This window comes from Xyrauchen texanus, chromosome 4 (assembly GCF_025860055.1).
Source record: "Xyrauchen texanus isolate HMW12.3.18 chromosome 4, RBS_HiC_50CHRs, whole genome shotgun sequence".
Lineage (NCBI taxonomy): Eukaryota > Metazoa > Chordata > Actinopteri > Cypriniformes > Catostomidae > Xyrauchen > Xyrauchen texanus.
This window is the reverse complement of record NC_068279.1, coordinates 40,145,325-40,160,837: the sequence shown is the minus strand read 5'-3', so window position 1 is coordinate 40,160,837 and position 15,513 is coordinate 40,145,325. Positions and strand designations below refer to the sequence as shown.

The window sequence follows — 15,513 nt, the reverse complement described above, 5'->3', positions numbered from 1 at the left end:
GATTGTTCGAGACAGAGAGAATTACGGACATGTCCGCATGTGTGTTTGTTTATGTGTTTTTTTAGTTTTCATTAAATTATTATTTATGTTGACAAGCCGGTTCTCGCCTCCTCCTTGCCCATCCTTTAACTGTTTTACACATTGGTTTTGCAAAGTAAGAACATTGGCCTGCACAATTTACTAACATTTTTGTCTATCACCTAAATTGCAAACAGCTAGAACACTCTAACATGACTGTAATATCATTACACTCATTAAAACATAAACTCTAAATCTCTATAATTTAATGCTTTTATCCAGAACAATTAACCAGTGGCCTGTGGTGGTAGACTTGGATTGTGTCCTCTGTGACCCCCAGATGTTCACAGTGGACACACTAGTGCGGCATTTATAATGGTGTGCGTAGAATAATTCTAGATGTGAATGTATGATCATTTCCTAAATGTACCTACGAATGATTTATAAAACATTAATACACCATTTTTTCATTTGATATAGGTATAAGAACAAATCCATAGAATTTACGATCAAATCTGATCATCCCTGCTGAAAAGACCATCTTAGACTAGGATGATTTGGTTTCCTGGCTGGTTTGGTGCTGGTCTAGCTGGTGGACCAAGCTTTGCTGATGAAGCTGGTCAACCCGCATGGTCTTTCTGGTAAAGCTGGAAGCTATGCAGTTGTCCAGCTATGCTGGGTTTTTCAGTTGGGACATATGTGTGTTTTGTAGTATTAGTGGCCATTAGTTGTTCATTCAGTAAGTTCCAATATCTTTGTGCTTTCCTTCTGCTTTTATTCATTTGGTTTTACCTGTTCGTCTGTTAAGTGCCCAGCAGAGAAGCAGTCAGATGAATAAGAAGGCTGCTGGTAATCAGGTATGCAAAAGCAAAAGGAACAGATGCTACAGCTTGCATCCACCACACAAACCTTACAGGTCTTTGCATCACTCAAACCTTACAGTAATACATGCTCAGATAGTATCATATTTTTTTGAGTCAAATGTATTTGCTAAGTTTTTAAATCTTGTATCATGTATCTGTGTAGCCACTTATGAGGTTCCATGTCACTTAGGATGCTGCCTATGTAGGCAGACGGCAGTGAGGCAGTTCATTACGTTTTGGAATAGAGCCTCAGTATTTTATTATTGGGTGTAATTCACATGCTGTATATTAGCTATGAATGATCTAATTGTTTCCTATTGAGGTCTGTATGCCTTATCTTTTAGCATGTCCTGTTACCAGCTGTGTGAACTGGTTACTGAATTATCCCAGCATTATCTTTTTTGTTTGTTTGTTTTTTACTTTTGTATTCTGTTAATCTTGTTGATTCTTTCTGCTGCCATTCCCAGTTTATGATTACCTGCAGTATCTTAAAACCTGACTTTTGCTTTGATACTGTTGCTATGCCAATGCTCCTCAGGATGAGATAATGTTAAGTATGCACAGAATGTGGACTATGTGTTGTGTGTGTGTGTGTTGTGTGTGTGTGTGTGTGTGTGTGTGTGTGGTTGTATCAGCTAATGCACTCTTTTGTATTATACTTATGTATAATATGTATTAAAATAATTGCATTGCATGCTTATTATGGGCTTCATTGTGATGTCTTTTGAAACCACAATGGCAAATTACTCGTTATGTTCATTATTTAATTCTGACCCATTCAATAACGTTAAGTGTTTTTTGCACCATAGTTGTGCATTCAAGATGCTGAAATTAAATAAGGTTTTCACAGGAAATCCATTGCCCTCTTGAGAGCTGTTCCTGTACATCAACCACATACTCACGGCGAAATCGTCAGGATTCATACGACTTTTCTAAATTTGGATAATTCGAATGATATCGTGGCCCTAAAGCAGCCTTGTTTTCTTGTCCCTGGCCTCTGTAGGTGGTTAGGATTACTTACACTATCGGTAAGGCTATATTTAGTCTATTTTACAATGAAACCATCTTTTCACCAGTGATCTATGGTTTAAATGCACTGCTCTACTGGTTCCAAGAAAAGATGCGTTATGTCTGAAAGCGACAGATGAGGTCATACAGTATGCACGGGATTAATTAACATTACAGTTTGTGTATTATCTCTGTTTCTTATTTCAGTAATGTCCAGGCATATTGTCGTCTTATTGGTCTGATCAAGCACAGGAGTTGCAGTACCGCCATGACCCCCACCCCGCTCCAACTGTCAGTCCAGACTGGAGGTATGAGTAGAAGCAGACCAGGGACTGGTGGGAGGACTGCTCTGGGGGTTGGTGAGGTGGCATATGGTTTTCATTTACATACATACCAGATTTTGGTCTAACACTTCCCAAAAGCCCTCACTTGATGTTAGTTTAGATATGCAGAGAAAGTCCTTTGAAAAAAAAAAAATAGTTCCTAGTCCATAAGTACTTATTGTTTTAAATAAAATTCCTCTATTGCATTTAATAATTTTTCATTTAATCTCCTCATTTTTAAAAACCACAGTTATGTTCCACTTGTGCCAAAACAAGATGGTCCAAGTGAATTAAGAATCCAAACCATGACAATCACACACAGAGAAATATATTCTTTTATTTTCCAACCAAATCAACATCATAACCAATCATTTCAGTTTCTTTCTTTCTTTCTTTCTTTCTTTCTTTCTTTCTTTCTTTCTTTCTTTCTTTCTTTCTTTCTTTCTTTCTTTCTTTCCTTCCTTCCTTCCATGGGGACATTCCATAGACTTCTTTTGTTTATATAATGATAATTATGATTACTACAGACTATACCTGACCCAAACCCCTTTAAACCCTAAACCAAACCTTTAAAAGAAAACGTTTTGTAACTTTGGGGGTAAACGTTTTTTTTTTTTTTTTTTTACAATTACCCAGTTTTAGATTTAGTTTCTGATTTTTAGATTTAGCTAAGAATAATAGATTAAATTAAAAAGAAAAGAAAATCAGTTATATATTGTATTTATAATTTATATATGTATTAAGTATATATACAGTTTTCCATGAAAAGACATACAGAAACATGAATGCTTTGGCGAGAATTCAGTGCTGACCAACAGAACCGGATGAATGTGTGTGCACCTCCCACACAGCCTAACCAATGTGCAGACTACTGTACAATCTCTATGCCCTGAACAGGTAGTCTGAACACTGGGAAAGCGGGGTGGGCATGACGTATCACAGGGAGATGAGATGAGTCCAACAGCACTGAGGAACGAACATGCACAAAATGTTTAGAATCACACATATAGTACTTGCACATAATACAAAGATGGTAATGAACATATCATTTTTTTATTGAAAATTAATTCTTCACACAAAATCAAAGTAAATATTTTACTTATTTCAGTGTTTGGTGGTGTCACAATTAGCATAGACAGAATGAGTAAAGAAAGCCAATGATTATTATTGACAATTGAGGTTGAAGTTTTCACATAAGCTACTTTTGTGGGTAAAAACAATTCAGTATTACAGCATTTAAAGTGCTGCGTAAAAATCACACCTTCACCCAAACATTCATTGTGTGTGGTCAATTACATTAATTGATGAAGCAAAGTGTGTGTATATATATATATATATATATATATATATATATATATATATATATTTATTTATTTATTTTTTCAGAGATGTTTGCCAAGATACATGCTAGCTCTTCCACAATGTGTATATACTGTATTTTGCCCCTTTTATATAAATGAAATTCTTTAATTTCATGTGTCCAATAACAGTTGCTTCGGTGAAATAAAATGAACCCTCTAAAATTTAAAACTTAAACTTACTGTACTGCCTTAATTTTGAATTAAAATGAAAGTTGTGCCAAAGTGACAAATTGCAGTGATATGCTCATTTTTGGCCACTATGAATTTTATTGCTAATAAACTAATAAAATCTGGTAAAAAGTTACAGCAAATGGATGAAAACAACAATGATATTAAAATGTAAGGATGAACTTTTGTTTACAGTGTAGAATCTTAAGTCTATCCAGCCCATTGTCCCTCCTTAACTTTTAACATTCAGATCCATCTCTCCCATATGTAAACTATAAATACTTCAAAGGGACAAAAAAAAGAAGAAAAAGAAATACCTGAAAGTTCTCGCATCCATGCCAATCAGATTTGGCATTAGCGATCAGACCATCAGATTGTTCTCCGAAAACCTCAATCCATCCGTTTATCTGTCACTCTTTTTCTCTGTCTCTGTTGGGCTGGATGTCCAAGTGTGTAAGATGCCAAAGAGTTGTGGGTGAGTGGGGGAGGAGGAGAGGAGGACCCTTTTAAACCTCTTAGTGTTTGATGGTGGTTGAAGCCAAAGAATGTGGGTGGCAAGAAGCAGTGGATTTCCTGGCCCTTTCACCCCCGTCGACTCATAAATCCCTCTAAATATTATCAGCAAAGACTTTTTTGCAAAAAGAGACAAGATTTTAAGTGATGCAGCATTTTCGATTGCATCGCAAGCCTGGTTTGTAACGCACGAGTTCCAGCACAAATCATTCAATTTGCATACTTCATTCAAAAGTGGACTTTTTTTCAGAATCGACGTGGCAGACTTTAGACTTTTCCCTGTAAGAGTTGAAAAAAGGGAGCAGGAGCGAAAGAGGTGGAGCTTTTCCCCCTTTTTCCCTCCGCCTTTTGGTTTGTTTCTTTTCTTGTTAAACAGGAAGTCAAAGGTCAGAGGTTAAAAAAAAGTAAGGCAGAGAAAGCTGGTACTAATGAAGACCTGTCAGACTCACTCTTTGTGATGTATTTCTGGTATCTGTGTGTTTATATACACCGATCAGCCACAACATTAAATCTGCCTGCCTAATATTTTGTAGGTCCCCCTCGTGTTGCCAAAACAGCTCTAACCCGCATCTCAGAATAGCATTCTGAGATTATATTTTTCTCAATACAATTGTACAGAGTGGTTATCTGAATTACTGTAGACCTTGTCAGTTCAAACAGTCTGGCCATTCTATGTTGAGCTCTCTCATCAACAAGTTGTTTCCATCCACAAAACTGCCATGCACTGGATGTTTTTTGTTTCTGGCACCATTCTGAGTAAATTCCAGAGACTGTTGTCCATAAAAATCCCAGGAGATCAGCAGTTACAGAAATATTTTTTTTGTTGCCAAAAACATCCAGTGAGTGGCAGTTCTGTGGATGGAAACACCTTGTTGATGAGAGAGGTCAACAGAGAATGGCAAGACTGGTTCGAACTGACAAAGCCTACGGTAACTCAGATAATGGCTCTGTACAATTGCGTTGAGAAGAATAGCGCTTGGTTTGTGCTGTTTTTGCGGCATGAGGGGGACCTACACAATATTAGGCAGGTGGTTTTAATGTTGTGGCTGATCAATGCATGTGTGTGGGTGGTGGTTCTGAGTTTCTTGGCATGGAAATGGAATTGTAATATCTCCAGATGTGCAGTCCTGTGGTCTGTACCTCTCTTCATGCTTCTATTTCTTCTGAAGCACACTTCCTCTCTGTACTCTGGATAAAAGGCCCTTTATACTGGCTTACAGCCCCCCTAACAATTACACACACATATGCGTGCTTTTAAACATATATGCAGACAAGGGTTAAGGTGGTTTAGTGAAGCTGACGGGAAGTCTCGCTTAGTTCACATCAGGACTAAAGTTCAGTCCCACCACAGAGCATTCTTCTGCAATGCAGGATGGTTCTTATTAAAGGCACTGACACAAAGATGACCTATAACCAAGAGACATAAATCATAATTAAACCATTTGATCTGTCCCTGGAGTCAGGGGCTCCCCTTACATTGGTTTGTCTGGACATTCATCTCTTATACTGGCAGTTTACATGGAAAATTTATTCCATCACCAGACACAGTGTTGTGTTACTGGAGAAAGAACTATTGTGATGGCTGTCTGCTTTGTCGGCAGTTCTGAAGAAATTCGGTATCGATTGATGAATGTGTCGGCAATGCTGATGAAGGTCGTTGCTGACTTGGAGGATCTTGCTGTAATACGTCAATAGATCACCATGCCATGTAGGTGAAATTTACTGAGATGGTTACAAGAGTGGGGGATGTTGAGAAACGGATTGATTATCTGGAGTCATCGGAGAGGGAATTAGCTGCGACCAAGGCAGATTTGGAGCATGTCTGTGAGAAGTTGTAAGACTTGGAGAATCGTAACCAGTGAAACAACGTCAGAATTGTTGGAATTCCTAAGGGCGAAGAAGGCCAAGACATGAGTCTGCTCGACATAATGGGTCATAAGATGGAAATCGAGCAAGTTCACAGAGTTCCGGCACAGAGATCCGTGGAGGGAGGCCAAATTTCTGAGATTATCCGATAAAGATCTTGTGTTATGCAAGGCGAGGTGTAAAGAAAGGTTTTCTTGGAAGAACCACAGCATTTTGAGAGAAATGTGATTGTTTAAATTAATGCATGAAGCTCCTGGCCAAATTGAGAATAGATACAAAGGATGGCTGCAAAATATTTACATGTCCACAGCAAGCAATGCCCTTCATAAAGTCAATGGAATAAGTAAGTCATTTTGTGGTACTCTCGATGCAGCCAAGTGAGCCTGACTCAATGAACATTCACTTGAGGAAACGGAGCGCCATTTTTGTTTCTTTTTGTGCTAGTTCTGCTAGCGGCTGGAGCTTGTTTTATGGAGGAACACACCTTCGGACAGTTATGTGGATGAATTTTTTTGCTTATGCCTTCTATTGTCTGGAGTTTGTTTTATAGATTATTTTCTGTTGTGTAATTCTGTCTCACAAATTTGTATAAACTTGAGCAATCCAACGGCAAAGTAGTCACGGGGGCTCTCGTATGCGCACATGGACTGTTTAAGTTCAGAGGGATGTACGGCAGTTAGCGCTGTCATGTGTTCGGGGAGTTCAGGGTTTAATTATTGTACTAATGTTGGAATGTGGTCATTAAAATTCTAAATTTTTTCTAAAATGTCAAAATGTTGAATGTTAATATGAGTGGATTGTCTCTCTCCACGTGGAATGTGAAAAAAGAAGGAATTGTTATCTTTTCTTAAACCTGAGAAATATGATATAGTGTTTCTTCAAGAAACACATCTTTACCTGCAGGAAGCTGAAAAATTTAGGAAGATATGGGGTGGACATGTTTTCTTTAGTGCTGGCTCAAGTAAGAGTAGGGGAGTCATTACCTTGATAAGTAAGCATCTACAATTCAAATGTCTAACAGATTAAAGAACAGATAATAATTTTTTAGCAGAAATTCAGGGGCAAAGGTTGATTTTTTGGCTAATATTTATGCACCTAACACTGATGATAAGGGCTTTGTTATCGATCTTGAAGGGATGTTGCAATTCGCTGGCACACCTATTGATATGATATTGCGAGAGCGTTAATCTTTTGATGGACTCAGTCCTTGATCATAGTGAAGTAAATGTGTGTAAGCCCCCTAGAACAAAATTGATGCTTCACAGGATGTGTAAAAATCTTGGTCTTACAGATATTTGCCGACTTTTGAACCCATCTGGTAGGGACTATAATTTTTTTCATCAGTCTATAAGATTTATTCATATTTTTTTATATCGAAGTCCCTCATTTCATCTGTTGTTGATTGTTCAATTGGAAACATTTTAGTCCCAGATCATGCCCTGGTGACTTTAGAGGTGTTGCCACATACAGAGAAAAATACATCATGTAGTTGGTGCTTTAATGTATCCCTTTTGCAAAATTCTGAATTTCAACAAATGTTAAATGCCTAAATCAATGTTTATATGGTGACCAACTGATCCTCACTATACTGTGGCCATGGCTTGGGAGGCATTTAAACAGTTTTTAGGGGCTAGATCATACAGTATGCCTAATTCATCAAAAAATCCAAAGCATGAGAACTCTTGGTGTTGTAAGGGAATATTAAAAGTGATGTGGTAGAGTTGAAATGCTGAATGTCGTCTGATGGCCTGGACTGAAATACAGCAATAACACTATTTTGTCATGTAAGGTGGAGTTTTGGCTATTCAGGGCAAGACAGTCATACTTTGAGTCGGGGGACAAAGCAGGAAAACTTGTGTCTAGCTATATAAACAGAGAGAGTCTTTTTCTACCATTCCTTCAGTGAAATCTGCTGGTGGTAAAATGTTTACCTTGGCCATTGATATTAAAAATGCTTTTAAAGAATTCTATCTTGATCTCTATAGCGCCACATCCTCATTTTCTGATGAAGATATTATACATTTTGTGGAAAAATTTGAACTCCCTAAACTGACGACTGAGCAAAACAATTCTCTTGATTCTGAGGTAACCCTAGAGGAGATTGGCGAGGTGATTAAGGCCTTGTTTACAGGCTCCACTTTTGTTAGAAGTTTATACGGGATCATTAAAGAATGGAAAGCTTCTGCCGACCATGACACAAGCCCGAATCAGTCTGATTCTTAAAATCATCCAAACATTATCCAAGTAAGTCTGAGTTAACATCCAATTTCCCTGAGCCAGCTAGACGTAAAGTAAATTTTTCATCTACTTTTAAATAAAAATGTAAAGACTGATTTAAGTAAATTTATGACATCTCTTATATAGATCAGGTGGGGTTTATTTGAGGCCACAGCTCTTGTGATAACATAAGGCGTTTCATCAATATTATGTGGTCAGTGGCAAATAATCAGACTCTGGTCGCTCCCATCTCACCTGACGCCAAAAGGCGTTTGATATGGTAGAATGGGATTATCTTTTTAAGATTTTGGAAATATACGGGTTTGGGAATAATTTTATTGGATGGATTAAGTTTATTCCTTTATAGACACCTGGTAGCGGCAGTACAAACTAATGGATTAATTTCAGATTATTTTACTCTGGATAGGGGCACCCAGCAGGGTTGCTCTCTTTTCCCATTATTGTTCTGTCTTGCCCTGGAACCATTAGCAGCCACGATAAGACAGGAAGATGATTTCCAGGTGTGGTGGCGGGAGATATGGCTCATAAGCTTTTGCGTTACGCAGATAATATTTTATTATTTGTCTCAGACCCTACTAGATCTGTGCCTTGCCTCCACAGAATTCCTTTTCCAAGTTCTCAAGATACAGAGTCAATTGGTCCAAATCCTAAACTTTAGCTCTGCAAATTTGTGTGATTTAGTTAGTTAATTTGACCCCTTAATAAAAAGTTTTCCGAGTGATGTGGTCAGGTGGGCTTCATTAAATTTATCTATGATTGGGAAGGTTAGTGTTATTAAAATGAATTGTATTCCAAAATTCAACTTCCTGATACAATCTCTTCCTGTAGATGTCCCCTCTCTTATTTCAAGCAATTTGATAGCATAGCAAAGTCCTTCATTTGGAATGGTAAATGTACCAGATAAAATTTAAATAAGTTAACATAGGTCGATTGACAAAGTTGGGCTAGGCCTACCCAATATTTGTTTCATTATTATGCATTCGGTCTCAGACATGTGGCTCATTTGTTGTTTCCACCTGAGAGAGCCCCTCCCTGGTTTTGTATTGAACAAGAAGTTCTTGCCCCTATTTCGCCATTGCAAAGCCTTTCTAATAAACTAACCAGAGAAGTTAAGTTACACCCCTTTATCTCGCATTTGCACTCGTTATGAGAGTTTAATTCAGATATTTCTTTTAATGTTGCCTCAAGCATATGGCTGAACCCAAAATTATGTATTAATAAATACCCTTTCTGCTGGATTGTGAGGGGGGTTTCTACATGAATTTACAGCTGTGCCGCCTGCTCTGTACTATTTTTGGGAATAGCATATACCCCCCTAAAGTGGCAGACACTCTGAGAGTGGTGATTACTACTTTTGGAAAAAGACATGAGGCATCAGTGTATTACTCCCTGCTAATTCAGAGTCTGGGGGACGGAGCTAAATTGATATAGGTACATAGATAAATACATAAAAAATTGGTTCCTGACCAGTGTTATGACAGGCAGGCAGATTGTTTTAAGGGGATGGAAGTCAGCTGGAGCACCCTCCATTCGGGAGTGGTATGAGGGGTTTGGGAGGGTGGTGTGTACTTATGTGAGACCAAGGGGATGTTTGTTGGGGGTCGGGGTGGGGTAGCAGTGGGAGTTAAATGTTGATTCATTGTATACATGTTTTGTTTTTCTTTGTCATCTTTTAAGCTTAAAAAAATTAATTGGAAACTGCATATGATGACTTGATTTCATAATTTAATTTGATTATTCATACACTTATACTGCATTTAACATTATTGGGAGTTTCCTACAAGTTTACATGAGACATATACATTATTATATATATTTTTGCATCTGTACTGGGAGTATATATGGTTTTTTAGAATACTTTTTTTGTGATACCATGATGCGAAGAGGGAAATGGTGAATATTCCTGCTAATGAGATGGGAGCTGGGCTGGCAAAGAATCCACACCAGGGCTGCATTTAAGTGCATAAACTCCAAAAAGATTGCAGCTTGTGTTGACTAATTAGTTCAGAAAAGATGATAAATATTTTCTGTGTATATTATATTGTGGGTCGAAAACAGACAGTACAAAAGAGGTAAGAAGTGTTATTCGAGATAAACAAAAGTAAAAGCCATAAACTAGGGCTGCACCGATCTGATACTGATGTTTTTAAACTGATTGGGAATCGGTCCGACAAGCCCGATCCAAATCTGATACTGTGTGTTAAGTCATGTTTGTTACTGTCAAGCTCCAGAAATGACATAAAAGTACCATAAAAACATTATTGAAGTGGTTTATATGGCTCATGCGTTTTATACAAAGCCGCTTGAAGACGTGCGATAGCTCTGTGAATCGCAATAGGCTGTGTTTAATAAATAAATACTATTTTATATTTTATAATATAAAATATAGTATGCACGTGCAGAGCTAGCACATTAGTGAGTGGTGATGCTCTGTTGACACACATAAGCACACGCAGCCCTGGGTGATTCACTCACGGCTATTTTTAGCCGTCATACAGTGTGCAATATTTGAGCGCTACTCATGAACCACATCTTAGATGAAGATGCTCAATAGTTCAGTTCACTTATATGTATTTAGAACGACACCGGAGGTGCATTTTACCAGAATTTGAATAAGAAGCGAATTCAACTACTGAACTTGCCTACAAACAGACAAATACAGGACTTCCTGGAGAGTTTAGAATGTCAAAATAAAAGCGTGAGAGTTTAAAATGTGCAGGACTTAACTATATTACTGTTGTATTTAAAATTAAAAGTCAATAATATTAATATTAATAACTATTTATTAGTATTATTATTATTGTCATCATTAGTATCTGTTTACAATTTATAACAATATTTAAGTGAATGTGTTTCCAAAAATTCTGTGTGAATGAAAAGTGGATTGAAGCCTTACAATTAAATCTAACAAAAAATAGATTTGAATCCTTTAAAGTCCAAATGTAAGTTGAAACACTGAAACACAAGTTGAAAATAAAACTGTTTTTTTTTTCTACTGATGACTTATACTGGAATTACTGTTAGTTTTGCTGCTACATTATCCAGTGTACTAGTTAATAATAAAGTGTTTCTTGATAAGCTAAACTTTTATATTGAAATAATGTGTAGTTTGAGGTTTGTGTTTCTATACATATAAAGAGGACACCTAATTAGTTCCACACAATACTGTAAAGATATTATAAACTGATTATGCAAAAAAAACAACACTGGTATCGGATCGGTATCGGCCGATATTGAGATTTCTGATATCGGAATTGGATCGGAAGAGAAAAAGTGGAATCAGTGCATCCCTACCGTATACTGTAGCGTAACTTTACCCTGCTGTGTTGTAGTTACTAATTCTTGTGAAAAAGGCTAATTGCACTTGGATAAATGTTAAAATGCACAATGCTTTGAGACTAAAGCCACAAGGTGGCTAATTTGAGAATAAACTTGTTGTGTCCAATCTTTCAACTCCTATCATGACCATGTAAAGCCTGTAAGCCCTTAAAGCTACACTCAGTAAGTTTTTATCTGGCTCCACTCATCCCGTCGGCCCCTGTAGTACTTAATATTGTTTTTACAAACTTCCAATATTCAGGACGATCTATGTTAGTAAAGAGCCCACTATATGACACCCATCGTCCTGGACACTGCAATTTTGTTTACTAAGTGCAACCGCTGCACACTTCTGTTTTGTTACTTTTAGTCTGTGTTTGTCTCCATCTCATACTACACACATCCATATAAATGTAAACGCAGCGTAGTTCTAGCGGGAAGACTAGCAGCTGTTCATCATCACACCATTAGCTGGGTGGGTAATTCCTAGCCAATCACATGTAAGCCATTGCTTTATAAGTCTGCTCACAATCTATCACATTGCTGTTTCAGTGTGCTAACACAGCAACTTCCACCACCCCACCACCACCAGTTGAGCCCTGTACCGCATGGGGGTAGGCTCCTTGCCCCTGCCTCCTATCTCCTGCAGCAGGATATGACGGTTCCAAGTACAACTCCCTCGGACAGCCAGATGGGGCCTACGCCAAAGAGAGACATTACTTTTCTGTTTTACATTCATCAAATAAATGGCATCCTAAACCTCACTCAAGCCTGCGTGTCTTCCCGATAGAATGGATATTCTTGGATTTAATCCAAACAAATTTTCATGCTTTGAGTGCTGGACTGTGACCTGCAACTTGCGAGCACTCTGCTGGCTGAACACCGCTTTATGCTGGCACTTGGCATCGACGATGCTCCGCTTATCTGTGATACGCGCCGTGAGAGCTGCAGGTCTTAGCGGTTTGTTTCATGACTGCAGCAGGGACCACTTTTTTTGGAAAATTCATTGTTTACTTATATATATATATATGAAACTGACATAAGGAATTCTTCTGTTAATCAGCCGATCTCAAATGGGCCTGGGTGATATAGTGGACCATCACTATTTCTTTCCATCACACAGGTTGGACTGGTAATCTGGCATACCGGGCATTTTCCCTGTGGGCTGACGCACTTTGGGTCTGATCAGGGGTGTTCTGGCCATCGGGAGAAACGGGCTGAATGGGGCGCGATAAGCTGAAATGAGCCGCCGCGTTATGCAGAGCGGACCACAAAACTATGCAGAAAAGGGCAGCGACACCTGTACTTGTGTAAAATCTGAAATATAAATCCTGTAGAGATTTTAAAGAGATAAGCAGCATCAGTCAGAATGATAAATCATCCCAGCAGCCATATCACCCTGTAGCACAAGACTTGTTGCCTACTGAAGCTAAGCAGGACTGAGCCCATACCTGTCAACACTCCTGTTTTTCCCGGGAGCCTCCCGTATTTCACACCCATATCCCGCCCCTCCCGTTTTGTTATTTCTCCAGGGAAACTCCTGTAATTTGTATGGCCCAAACCTCGTTATATGAATAATCACATCAATATATTATTCCAAGATTGTCCAGTCGCCAGATCTTGTATAACGCATCCTACTCACACAGTCGACACATCATACAAATTTCAACCCATTTGTGACCTCAACCTGGCAACCTACAACCTAGTTGTTGATATTTGCGCAGGTAGTAGATGCGGGAAGTTGAATGAAGCATCACTGGTAGAAGACTCAGCTGGGGCTCCGGTGAAAAAAAATAAAAATGTACATGTACATTTAACAACAGCTGGATGGAAGAATTTAATATCATATCTCGAAGCCATATCGACAATGCCCACACCTTTTGCAAAATGTGTCGCACTGATTTTAAGATCGGAAAATAACTTTACTCAGCACATTAAATCACAACGGCACAATTTGTATGTATTTAGCCTGCCTCTGCCATCCAGCACCACCAGCAACCACATGTTGTTTTTCACGTAAAAAAATTTGTCTGCAAATTACAGTATAAGCAGTATATTAATATTCAATTCCAAAAATGTACATACATATTTAATGGAAGTGCATGCTTATTCAGTTAAATAATGTCCCCACTTAAAACCCAACTGAAATGTACTGATGATATCAAATCAGACATGACATGTGAAATAGCATAGCATTATTACACATATTCAGCATTATATATAGTAAATTAATATGGCACTATCATTAGATCTCTGTAAACTTTAATATTCTCTTGTGCAGTCAGAGCAGATCATGTGGAGAAGCATCCTTATTTGCCAAAAATCTTAAAGGTGCATTCAGTAATTTGGGGCTAATTTAAAAAGTTTACACATTAAAAAGTGAACTGTGTTTGTGTGAAGTTTGATCCGAATGGTCAACACTCACATGCTATAAAGACTGTACTCATAATAGTGTTCTATAAAAAGTGTTTTATTCTACATGTTGAAATCACATGACTCACTGTGATTCACTAAACATTGAAGAAGAGAATCCTCTTGCTCATTTGCTGCCGCCTGTGTAGATAAAGTAGATATGTGTGTGTCTATGATTATTGTTGTTTGGCAAAGCAATTATATTATAGTAGTAACAAATGACTTTAGAAACTACCTCAAACTCCAACATATTCCAGAGCTGGCGGGGGCAGCAGAGACGATCATGCTTATCCACATCGATAGATGGCAGTACACTGTCTAACACCACTGTCGTATCGGTACTTGAAGTACACGAAAAAGAGCAAAGCTAATGCTAGCTTGAGAACCACTGAATGCCCCTTTAAATAAGTGTCCTAACTTTAAGGCAACCCCACTGGCATCCTAACTGAAAATGTATTTGAAAGCCAATGGTTACAGTCACATTACAATACTATGAAACATAACTATAGGACTGTCCGAGAATAGTGCTACATTTATTAGCGATACAAAATGCAGGAAAGCCATGTTTGATGTGGAAACACTTTTGAAAGTCCCAGATGATATGCTGCGCTTTGATGGCAAAACACTCAAAATAATTACAGACTCCTATGAAATATGATAATGCAGTTATCAAAATTTGTATTTCTGCAGCCTTGAAATTAAAAGTTTGTCGATTATTTATTTATTTATTTTTTCTTCTACATTTTCATATTTATAATGTTTTTTTTTTTCACAGCAGCTGTTCACACATCGTTAGTTGCTTGGTAACAGACATGAGTTAATTTTCGAACTCGATGGAGCGGTTTAGGATTTCCTAACTAGAGATAACATATAATTTTGCAGGGGTGTAAAGTAATTGAGTAAAAATACTTAAGTATTATTTGTTGGTATTTGTACTTTACTCGAGCACAATTTAAATGGAAACTTTCACTTAATTACATTCCCCCCAAAAATATTGTACTTTTTACTCCATAGAATTTTATTTAAACTTAAATAGTACTCTATATTTTTGCATATCATTTTCTTGCATCTTACTGAACTGAAGCTGCCTTTTCACTGCAGTCAGTCGTTTCAAATGGAGTGTCGCACGGCGGCTATGTGGAGTTGGTGTAATTTTGGATCTGATTTAAACTTTGGATATGTTGAAATATTTTTGCTAGATTGTATGAGACTGTACTTGAGTAAATATTAATCATGAATTTTATTGAATTTGTCCATCTGCTCAACATCAAGGTTTGGTAACAAACCTCAGAAAACGATTCACAAAAGCAACAACATTATTACTTCTTAAAAGTTTCATTTACATTTGTTTTATCTTTCTATATGTCTCAAGGGGCTGGGTGTTCTGATATCGCAATTCATGATTGACTTCTGCCATGCAATGAA

The 15,513-nt window shown here is 37.7% G+C and overlaps 1 pseudogene; it reads left to right on the top strand.

The window, feature by feature from the left end:
* The window catches only part of LOC127641389 (dynamin-1-like), a 39,658-nt pseudogene that overhangs the window by 19,716 nt on the left and 4,429 nt on the right, over positions 1 to 15,513 (top strand).